Raw genomic sequence first — 12,207 nt, forward strand, 5'->3', positions numbered from 1 at the left:
GCAGAAGAGGAAGACAAATCACTTCCTGGGCCAACAGCTCCCCGGATGCAATGAAGACCATGGTGTGGCTTTTTTTGTGCACTCCAGGCAGGCTTGTTGTAGCAGGTAACACATGGTGCAGAAGCTGTGTGATCTGTGGCACTTCAGTCAATATGAGAAACAATTTGAAGAAGACCTGTGTCACCAATATGGAAAGTCCCCAAACAAGTGTTTTAAAATAATGACTTTAACAGCCAAGTTTATAGATATCCTTCCTACCCTCCCCTCCCCCCGCCCCATAAGTAACTGAGAAGCCAGCCTGGAGGGTGGGGTGGGAGAAGAATGAAGAATTTGGCAAGAAGAAAGGAGAAAAAAAAGGAGAAAGCATTGTTCCTGGGTTTCTGATGGCTTTCCCGCTCCCAGTTCCTTTTCTTCTTAAGTTACGTGAGACACCCCAGCAGCCTTAAAATAAATTCCCTGGTGTTTTGCTAAAGTTGACTTGAGTGAATTTCTGATATTTGTAATAAAAGAAGTCTAAATAATACTGATAGATGTTACTACCCCTCCATTCCAATCAGGAAACTCAAGGTCAATGAAGATAAGTAACTTGCCCAAGGTCAAATTGTTTTCCTTCCAAGTTTATCTAACTCCGAAACCCATGTTCTTTCCTAGAGCTGATGAGGACAGGATGTGTCTGAGTCGATGGCAGCCAGAATTATCAGGGTATACTGTCTTGTTGATTTCCTTCTTGGTTCTCAGCAAGAAGTTAACTAATGAGAGAATCTCATCCATTCATTGCTCCTATGCTCCCTTATGATTCATTTATCTTCCCATTTTCCTGCTCAGGACTAGACCTCCATTCCCAGCCACAGCCCTGAGATCTCTAGCTCACGGCAGGTCGGCGGGTCAGTGAGAGAGGAATTTGGGAATGAGAGCTTTGGTACATCACCTGTCAGACTTGAGGCCGGAAAGGGTGCTACTGTTTACTCCTGCTTTACAGGTTCCCCCCACTATCCGAAAGTTCACTTTAATTCACTTTATGCCACTTCGCTTTTACTAAAGACCTACGTTAGCACCTGTTTTCACTAACCGAAAAAAATCCCAAGGGGATTTTCGCTTTTACAAAAAATGTGAAAAGTGAAAATAGCATTCAGCATTTGTTTCCCAGCGAGCAGTCATAGAGGCAGCACGCACCCCCACCAGAGAGAGTGGCGCCACCAAGCACCTTCCCGGGGAACTACTCCCAGCATCTCAGCATCAAGCCGCCACAGCTTTGAACTGTGGCCATGAGCATCTGTGCCTTATCTTGATTTATTTTGGTAGGATATTTTGGGAGTCTTGGAACACTCAAAAACTTTTTCTATATAAATTGGTGGCAATTTCTTCTTCGCTTTATGCCATTTCAGCTTACGAAAGGTTTCCTAGGAACACTCTGCTTTCGGATAGCAGGGGAAACCTGTATTTGATTGTGAACTCAAAGATTAAAAAAGCAAGGGGTGAATTTAAGTCCTTCCAGTCTGCCAAAGGTCAACACACTCAGTCTTCCCTCCCACCTTGCCTCACACACAGGCATTTCTGAAATGGAGGAAGTGAGCCCTGCCATTGAACAGAATTGATGTCTTTGAATTTTCCTTATCTTTGTAAAAAGATAGGGGAATGAAAGTATCTATCACCCAACATCCTCCCATCCTAGTGCTGTCAGTGTTAGGAATTTGGCACATTTTTTGCCATAATTTTTCTTATGTATCTGCTTCATATAAAGTTGTTACCAAGGTGTCTATGAAATTTTGTAACTTTTTTTTACTTAACATTATATCATAAGCATTTTCCATGTTGCTGCATGTTCCTTACAACCATAAATTTAAGGATAGACAAATCTTAAGATGGTAGCATAATTACGGTGGACATTTGCAGGGGGTTCTTCGCTACCCTGCATCTAGCCTTCTTCTCTCTAAAGGCCGTGTGCTCATTGTTAGGAGCTGAGCCAAATATTTGCTCTCCTCACTTCCTGGAAGCCAAGACATGGGAACAGCCTCTAAATTCAGCCACACAATGCTTTAAGCCTTCTGAGAGAGATGCAAAGGTACAGGAAGAGGCAACACTATTCACTGTCACAGAGGTGGCACTGAAGGTCCAGCAATGGTAGCTGGGAATGTAAAATGATGGTGATGCCAGAAGCAGTGTCATAACCAGGCCATTCCTGGGGCATGACCCTTGCCCTCTTCCCCACACTCAGTCTCCCTTGATTCCTGTCATTTCCCATCCAGGTTCTCCCTCCTCCCCCAATCCAGAATCATCCCCAGTGGATGGATGATTCTGAGAACTCTCTGATACCTTTACAATAATTTCCTTGCCTGCTTACATTAGCCAGAGGCAATTTCCATTTCTCACAACCAGGAATTCTGACTATTCTCCATGTTTGGACAGTTGAGTTAATTCATTCCATTCAGTCAACAGCTATTTATTAAGCCTCTACCATGAGCCCTATACTATTCTTGGAACTAGAAATATAATATTAAGAATTTTTTCTTTTTTAAAATCACTGCTCACATGAAGCTTACTCTCTAGTGGAATTGTAGTGTAAATTTAATGGAAAATAAGGTTGTTTTGAAATTGCAACTGTTATTGTTAAAGTTGAGCAAAATTTAGAGTGATGTAAATAGTTGAGGAGGGGTGTTTCTAAGATTCCAGATGGTTGAGCCATATATAAACCCTAGTCCAGAATGGAAAGCCTGCATACCTTTGCTTGCTTTAAGCTCTATATGCCTCTCACTGAGATTATAGCTCTGTCAGAACAGGCACATAATAGATCCTCCTTAATTAGTGCAAATTAAAAAGAAAGAGGACAGAGAATGTCTCTGTACCCTAGCCCAGAGCTGTATACAGCTCTTAGAACTGTATAAGGCTTCACATCAATAGAAAACTAAACCCATGTCCAGTTCTTAATTAGGAAAACATTGGCTCTGAGAGAGAAAGACTGGATGGTTCAGAAATGGCTTAATCATTCAGCCCAGGGCCCAGTCATTCTCTATCATTCAAGCTGTCCGTTCCTATAGTTCCCTAAGGAGAACTAGACTGCTTCAGCTGTGGGTGGATGGATGCGTGGTAGATGGATGGTGGAGGGAGGGATGGAGGGATGGATAGATGGATGGATGAGTGAATGGGTGATGGATGTATGGGTGGATGAAAGGATGGATGAGTAGTAGATGGATGAATGGGTAGATAAATGGATGGAGTGTGGCTAGTAGATGGTGAATTGAGGGCAGTGTATGAATTGTTGGTGAATTGATAGGTGGATGGTTTAGTGGTGGACGGATGGATGGAAGGATGGATGAGTGGATAAATGAATGGATGGATGGTGTATGGATCGATGGATGGACGGTAAATGGATGGATGAATAAGACTAGTAGATGGATGGATGGGTGGATGGGTGGTAGATGGATACAAGGATAGATGAATGAATGGTAGATGACTGGGTGGATGAACAAGTGAATGGATGTAAGAGTACCAAGGCTAGAACTAATAGCATTGCCTTACATGCATCTTACATTTTTATTTCTAAATAACTTAGAGTGTCTCTTTACTCGTGTAATTTTAACTTTTTTATTGTAACATATAAAACACAAAGTGAAAAGTGTAAAAGAATTCACAGCCACAATAAAGCATACGCTCGTACAACCACCACTCAGGTCAAGAAATAGAACTTTCCAAGACTCTGGCAGCCTTTGTGTGCTTCTCCCTAATCATAGCCCTATCCCTCCACAAAAGGGGATATCACCATCATGACTTTTATGGTAACGATTTACTTGCCTTTTATACACTTTTACATGCTATTTATTCATCCTTCAAATCTATAAGTCTCCAGTTTCTCCACAACCTCACCAACATTTGTTATTGTTAGCTTTTTAATTTTAGCCACCCTAGTGGTTTCAATTTGTATGTATCTTGTGACTAATGATGCTCAACATCATTTCATGGGCCTTTTGGCCATTAAAATATCTTCTTTTATAAGGTATCTATTCAAATCTTTTGCCCATTTTTCATTGAGTTATTGTTCTTACCATTGAGCTATAAGATTTCCTTACATATTCTGGACTCAAATCATTTGTCATATACATGTATTGCAAATATTTTCTCTCAGTCTGTGGCTTGCCCCTTTATTTTCTTAACAGTATCTTTTGAATTAAAAGTTTTAAATTTTGATGAATTCCAATATATTAATTTTTTATGATTAGTTCTTTTTTGTGTCTGAAGAATCTTCGCTTACCCCAAGGCCATGAAGATTTTCTCCTGTGGATTCTTCTAGAATTTTTAAAGTTTTAGCTTTTCCTTTAGGTCTAAGATCTATTTTGAATCAATTTTTGTGTATGACATGATGCACAGTTTGAGGTTCACTTTTCGTATATGGAACTCTAATTATTCCAGCACCATCCATGTTATTGATTTTTAATTTAATTTAATTTAATTTTGTTTAGAAATCAAACGCTATTATTTGCATTCTTGAAATTTGTTAAGACTTCCTTTATGTTTCAGCATATAGTCAATTTTTATTGTTTGCTTGAAAGAAATTCATATCCTTTGGTTGTTGACTACCATGTTCTCTACACATTCCCAGGTCAAATTTGTTGATTGCATTGTTCAAATTTTGTATATTGCTGCTGCTTTTTAAACATTTTATCAGCTACTGAGACAGATGTGATAAAGTCTTCCAATATGACTGTGGTTCTGTCCATTTTTTCTTTATAGATTTTGATGCTGTATTATTGGATGTATACAAATTTAGAATTCTTATAGATTCTTGGTGACTTGAACCTTCTATCATTATGAAATGTCCTCTTTATCGCTACCATAAACTCACCATCTTTTAATCTTTATATAGACACACCAAATTTCTTTTGGTAAGAGTTTGCATGGTATATCTTTTTTTCATCAGTTTAACTTTAATCTTTCCATATTCCTGTGTTTTGGATATAAAAAGCTAATTAAGATTAAATAAGGTCATGCATCTCTTGTAACTGGTTTATAGATGGGTCTTCTTTAATTCTAATTTAACAGTTTGTATTTTTTAATTGAAGTGTATTGTCTATTTACATTTAACTAAATATTGGTGTATCTAGGTGGCTATATTAGTTTGCTAGGGCTGCCATAACAAAGTACCGGAGATTGAATGGTTTAAACAACAGAAATGTATTTTCTCACAGTTCTGGAGGCCAGCAGTCCAAAATCAAGGTGTCTGAAGTGTTGATTTCTTCTGAGGCCTCTCTCCTTGGCTTGTTGATAGTCATCTTCTCCTCCCATCTTCACGTGGTTTTTTCTCTATGCATGTCTGTGTCCGAATCTCCTCTTCCTATAAGGAGACCAGTCATATTGGATTAGGGCCCACTTGCATGACCTCACTTAGCCTTAATTACCTCATTAAAGGCCCTCTCTCCAAATATAGTCACACTCTTAAGTATTGGGGGTTGGAATTTCAATGCATAAATTTTGCAGAGAAACAATTCAGCCCATAATAGTAGTAGATAGATCACCAACTAGATAAAACTACCATCTACCATGTGCTTTCTATTTGGTCCACCTGTTCTTTGCTCCTTTTGTTTCTTCTAATTTTGTTTTGGGTCGATTTTTTAATTATTTCATCTTTTCTCTATTAACATAGAAGTTGTACGCACATTAACCATCCTTTTAATGTTAACTGGAAATTACAACATGGATCCTTGACTTATGAAAGCATAATGTTACTTAATGGCTTTGGCCCCTTTCTGGATAATACAGAGACCTTAGAACACTTGAACTCCATTTATCCCCCATTCTTACTTAGGTTCTCATAGTTCTTCATTTTAATTCTAAATATATTTTAAACCCCACAAGGTATTATTATCATTGTTATTATCTATACAATCAATATTAATTCAAATTTGTCCATATATTTGCCTGGAAACAAAATTGCCTGTTTCATTTACCGCTTATGCTATCCTTGTGCAACATATAGAAACAGATATGTTCATCTTGTATAGGCAGGACTAAAATTCCAAACTCTTTTGGAGAGGTCAGGGAGGAAACCACAGAAGTCAGAGGAAACTTTAATATCAAGAAGTAAGTTTGGAAAGAGGTAAATTATTAGACTACTACACAAAGATAAAACTTCTGTCATGCCAGATGATATTGGTTAATTTCTGTGATGTTTGTTTTGTTGAAGAGCAGACTAGAAAGAAAAAAGCCAAGGTGGAAGAAAGAATAAGGGAACACATAAGAGGTGAATGAGAGTCTGTAGATGGGAAGAGGGGCTCCACGAAGATATCCCAAGAGGGTTAACTGGGCGACATGATAGCAATCAATCTGAGTTGGAACTTAGAACTTGATAGATGTTTGTAATCCCTGAGCTTAGATTCCTGGATAAAAGGAGCCCAGAAAATTGGAGCAGAGGCCCAGAAATCACACTAGTGACAGCAGACCAAGTCTCCCCCATACTAATGGACTCTCCAAGGATTAGACTCAGTTTAGAGCACTGTGAATTTTATTGGTCCCTGCTCACGGGCTTGTGAAATCCTGTCTAGAGCTTTGCAACCTGTGAATACCCAGCCTCAATTAATGTAAATGAGCTGCATGTTTAGGATGAAAATATCCTTCCCTTTGCCAACTCTAAACATATGTCCTGCTTTTGGGGTACGATTCCAGTTGTGATTTAACAGGTACAGCCTAACCTAGTCTTCTCACCACAAGCATTTGGGAATATTTTACAAATGGCCACGCTTCAAGTCTTGTATATTAAAACCAGGATCTTAGGTTTGCTAAATCAACATGCTCAAAATAGGGAATGTTAGAACCATAATTTCTATGGAATGATGGCACATCAATATCAGAGGCTTTGCCTGCTTTCAGGCCTTATGAATAGTTTAATAAAGATCTTTGTCCCTCATGGGTTTTTTCCATCTTCGTAAACAAGGACCAAACAAAGGACCTCCTTGAAGATAACCAAATGGAGGAAATTTTCAGAAAACTAACCCTATTTGTATGATTATTATTATAAGTAAACATTTATTCTGTGCTTGCCAAAGGCCAGGCATTTATTATACTAAGCTCTTAGCATGCATTCCAGTATCTCATTCAAACATTTAAACAATCCTACCATATACTCCTCTTATCCCCATTTGAAAATTGGAGAGGTTGAGTAGCTTGCTCAAGGTCAGCAATGCAGGAAGTACCAGAGCCAGGTATCGAACATAGTCTCTCACTCCAAAGCTGATGTCCTTAACCCTCACCTTATATTACACAGTAAAATGAACTTGCCACCAGTATTATGTCAATAATTGAATGAATTGCCATTAATTTATCTCACCTTGCTACAAACTCATGTAGAATGGGCCATCAGTAGAAGCCATATTTTCAAAACCATGACCCAAAAAGTTCTGACATGTGCTCTGTTATCCTCCTTCCTTCTTCTCCAGCTCTGGATCTCACACCTCTCCCATCTCCTCACTTCTTTGGGAGAAATGGGTGAACCTGACTAGAAAAGGACAAATATGAGGCATAGCTTCTAAAGGAAAATGATAGTATCATTAACATCTGTATAGGGTGGAAAAAGAGTCAAAACACACATAAATCTACACAAATGACATGGCAGTTCATTGGGGGCAGCAGATTTTGTAACAAGGTAATATATTTCAAATACTAACCTATGTTCTCTCTTTTTTGGCCCTTCTTCTATTTTTCACAGCAAAGCTATTTCATGCTTATTGGTTCAGGGAATGATGTAAAGAAGGAAGCAAAGGAAAAAAATAATATTTTCCTGGCTCTAATGCTTTAAAAGCCTAGGATGTTAGGGGCCTGGAAAGAACTTTCAGCTTAGATGAAATATTTCTTGGAAAACATCTTGAATGAGAGTAGGCTATGTAGGAACCATACAAACAGGAACAAGGAAGTCTCTATGGTGACATGCTTGGGCCAATGAGGGAGGGTCAAACTGGGGGGCAGGTGTCTCACCCAACGCTCTTATAATCAAATTGCATTAAAGAGCAGATAAGACCATGGGACATCTAGTTCCCCCAGAATTTAAATACAATCCTAGAGCCAGAAGAAACCCCAAATTAACTTAAATTAAAATTTTTCCACCCTGGTGAAATGGGGCTTGAAATAGAAGTTAGAATGAATTTCAAAAATATATTATAAATTGTTTTTCTTGTACACTAAAGCTTCTGGGCTGAGACTCGCCCCTATGACAATTTATACAATGGAATGCAAACCAGGAGAGCGTTACTGGCAGAGTCCTATCTCAAAGGGAATCTTGGGAAAGGATTGAAAGTAAGAGCTTACAGGTCACAAGTTTGGGAGATTTCTGGAAAGCAAAAGGGATAGGCTGTGCTTCGCTGCCAAGTCAGCTCCTATGAAAGGACAATTTGTCTCTTTATGGACATCCCAGAACAGGGACGTCAAACAATTTCGAAACACTTCTTCTTAGGGAAAGCGCCAAAATGTTACATAAAGTTAAAAACCAGTTTGCAGCCAAAGGCCCAAGGCTAATACTGAACCCTCTCCAAATTATTAGAAACCGTGTTTCCCTGAAAAGTGAGGACTATCCCTTTGTGCTCTGTGGACTTCATACCATTGTCTGCTTTTCTCTGTGAGAAGAGCTAGATGTGCTCCCTTTCAACCAACAAACGAAGGAAGGGAGAAATCCAATCAGACTCACACGTGCTGAGTCTGGTTCCCCTCTGATTGCCAAGTATCCTGTTTCACTGCCATGAGTTTGCATCCAACTTCACGTACACTCTGAACTCAACTGATGCCTTGGAGACCATGTGAGTGAAGAAAGGGCAAGAAAGGTGCCTCCTGCAGTTAAAAGTTCTTCGTTTTCCTATTCAAAATGTGGTCCAAGGATTCCCAGAAACAGCATCACTTGGGAGCTTGTTAGAAATGCTAGATCTTGGGCCCCATCCCAAGGTGGAGCACGGAGGATTTTTAGGGCAGTAAAAATACCTGTATGATACTATAATGATGTGTATGTGTCATTATACATTTGTCCAAATCCATAGAATGTATAATCCCAAGAGTGAACCCCAAGGCGAACAATGGATTGGGGTGATTATGATGTGTTAATGATTATGATGTTATCAATTGTCACGAATGTACTGCTCTTGCGAGTGATGTTGATAATGGGGGAGGCTATGCATGTGTGGGAACAGGGAGTACATGGGAAATCTCTGTCCTTTCCTCTTAATTTTGTTTCAAAGCTAAAATTTCTCTAAAAAATATAAAGTCTTTAAAAAAAATGGGGTCCCCATCTGCTCCAGCAGGAAGGGTTTCTCATGGGGAGAGCTGTGTGAAATCATATGATTATCATAAAGAAGAGTACAGGCCCTGGAGTTAGTCTGCCTGAGTTCAAATCCTGCCCTCTTTACTTATTAGCTCTGGGGCCTTAAGCAGAGCGTTCTTTGAATCTCAATTTCCTAACCTGTAAAATGGGGACAATGGTGGTAATAACAGAATTTAGTTCCCAGAGTTGTTGTAAGGATTCAATGAAGCAACATACATAAAACATTTGGAACAGCATCTGGCATGAGGAGCCCTCAGTAAACGTTAGCTCTTAGTATTTTTAAGAGGAAATGTTTTGTGTTTTGGAGACCTGACAAAGGTGCTGAAACCATTTTGGAGGGTCTGTGTTCTTCCTTTTCAGCTGCAGAAGACACAGCAAATGATTTTAACTGCTTCTGACAGGTTCATGCTAAGTGATGGGCAGCGTAGCCAATTCTAGGAAGGAGTGGCATAAATCACTGTTTCCTAAACTTTACTCATTCCAGAAACATCTTCACTCTTTCTTTTTAACCATTTCTACATTCAACCTTTATCTATTATTTTTACTTAAATCAATTTACAATGAATTTTTTTAAAGCTACATCCCAAGTGATAAATAATATCTATGATATTAGTAGTTTGACCTGCTAGTTGTATTTTTTTCTAATCCACATTAAAGTGAAATTATAACTGTGGAAAGAGAAACATTCACACATGCATAAAAATGTTGCTTAGAACTCCAGGAAGTCTCTTCATTCCTACATTAGCATTTTATTAGCTCTCAGCTGCAGTTCTAAATGTTTCGACATTAAATCTCTCCACCCAAGTGATTTGAGCAAAACCTTTTGGTTTCCAGCTCTTCTAGCTCAGCTGGGGACCAGAGTTACCAATTGATTTGCCCAAGAGAACACAGCTGGTGCAGGAGAGAAAGAGCACGGCTGTTCGAAATACAGAAGGCCTAAGTGTCACTCTCCCCAAAGGCACGGAGACAGCAGTGAGTCTTTGCCCCTTTTCCAAGCCTCCCTGCTTGATGACTTTTGTCCTGTTCCTGTGGTTCTTCAGAGACCCCTTCCTTCCACATCAGTATGATTGCTGGGTTCATACGACAGAGCTAGAAGCAATTATTTCTAAAGGTCATGACTTTCATTTTCAGTTTTCCACTGTCAGAGGGGCCCAGTTTCTTTCAGCGTCATCAAGGTTTTGCTCATATAACCAAAGCAATAGCTTGGTTTTCCTGCCATCTGACTTGTCACAAAGCATATTTCAAAGGATGAGCCTCATGGGCCAGATTCCATTCTCCTTAAACATGTAAAGCTGCTACAAAAGGAATGCGTGAGCAAGCTCCCATGAGTGACGGCCTCCAGCCCAATTATTTCTTTTCCATGTTTTTTTCTCTGTGAATTGTCTAGTGATGTTCTGGTGATTCTTGACAACACTAATTAATGTATGAGGAAGGAGAACAAATTAGCAGTGTCTCTCTGCTCTGTTTTATGGAAAGAATGATAATGTACTTGAACATCGTGTTATCAACATTCAGTTCAATTCAGAAAATACATTTTGAGGGTTCCAGACAAGACACAAGCGCTAAATGCTGCAAGATTTAAGATTTAGATGTGGCACCTTACAGCCCTCACAAAAGAGGGATATGTCTTTTCCATAGTCACCCGACAAAAAATTTTTCAACTTGTGTTGAAACACACAATGAGTAAGTCAGAACATATACTCAAGTTCAGGTTCCTCTGACTCTGTAACCAGAGCACAGAAGCTCGACACTCTACTGCTTCTCAGGTCAGTATAGTCATCCCCAACACTGGCGTCATCATCAACATGGTCATTGTCGTTGTCATCACTATCTCTGTTGTCATCATTGTAAATTATCATGGTCATCTTTATCATTGTAATCATCACCAGTGTCACATAATCACCATCATCATCATCATTATCACAGCTAAATGCACCTAAGTCATGCGTTGGTATAGGGGCAAAATTTGGTTCTTGGAGGTGAAAATATCTTAGATGCTACAATGGTGTACAGCTCTCCAAAGCTCAATTCTACCCAACAAAATCTTAGTCCCTAGTTTTTAATTTCTCTCATCAGGGAGAAATTTAATTTAATTTTAATTTTAAATAATTTAAGAAATTAATAATTTAATTTTAATTTTTTTCTGGGAGGTGATAATGAAAAAAAGGTTGAGAAACACTGATCTAAATGAAACTGTATTTCAAATGTGCTTCTCCTTTGATCTAGCAATTCCACTTCAATTATCTCTTCTTAAGAAAGAGTCCCCCAAAGAGGAAGGTATACAAAGGTGCTGACTGCATCATCGTTTTTGATAGTGGAACAACCTAAACGTCCATCAGTTGGAAATGGTTAAATAAAATGCAGTGCATCTGTATTATGAGATACTAAATATCAGTCGAAAGGAATGAAGTAAGTCTAGATGCAGAGAGAGAAACTGACATGGAGTGGCCTCCACGTCATATTATTGAGTGGAAAAAGCAATCTTCAGAATATATATGCATGATCACACTTGTATTAAAACAAACACAACAGAACTACAGGTTATATATGTAAATGCAAAAGAAAACGAATGAAAGGATACACACCAAAGTGATGCAGCCAGTTTACCTCTGGGGAGAGGAATGGATCTGGTGGTAGAAATGTGGGTGAAGAGGAGCATGAACTTTTTATCTCTCTCTATGTGCTTTGTTGTTGCACTTTTCACAAGAATGAGTCATGAATAACCGTATAAATAAGAATAATAAATAAACAAATATTTATAAAAAATAAACCCTACCTCAACCACCCGACTTCCCAGAAGAAAAGATTGGTCACTTTATTTCTAATAAAACTGGAAATCAAAAGCCTGTATGCTCCAGTTGGATTCAAGTTTTATCTTTTTAATCAAATTATAGAAAAATGACATAAAAGTATACCGA

At 38.8% G+C, this 12,207-nt stretch overlaps 1 protein-coding gene and 1 long non-coding RNA gene across 6 annotated transcripts in view; one reads left to right on the top strand and one right to left on the bottom strand.

Moving 5' to 3' along the window:
• Window positions 1–12,207, top strand: part of LOC100629368 (uncharacterized) — a 70,909-nt gene that overhangs the window by 48,205 nt on the left and 10,497 nt on the right. The window lies entirely within an intron of this gene.
• Window positions 1–12,207, bottom strand: part of LOC138916219 (uncharacterized) — a 66,366-nt gene that overhangs the window by 30,270 nt on the left and 23,889 nt on the right. The window contains exons 2-3 of one of the 2 annotated variants that reach the window (XR_011423153.1): window positions 7,316–7,479; window positions 5,179–5,326 (exon numbers count right to left, since the gene is read on the bottom strand). This is a non-coding gene — a long non-coding RNA (uncharacterized lncRNA). Of the gene's footprint in view, window positions 1–5,147; window positions 5,327–7,315; window positions 7,480–12,207 lie in introns of those variants that run through there. The other variant, XR_011423152.1, reaches the window with a different exon arrangement.

This window comes from Equus caballus, chromosome 11 (assembly GCF_041296265.1).
Source record: "Equus caballus isolate H_3958 breed thoroughbred chromosome 11, TB-T2T, whole genome shotgun sequence".
Taxonomy (NCBI): domain Eukaryota; kingdom Metazoa; phylum Chordata; class Mammalia; order Perissodactyla; family Equidae; genus Equus; species Equus caballus.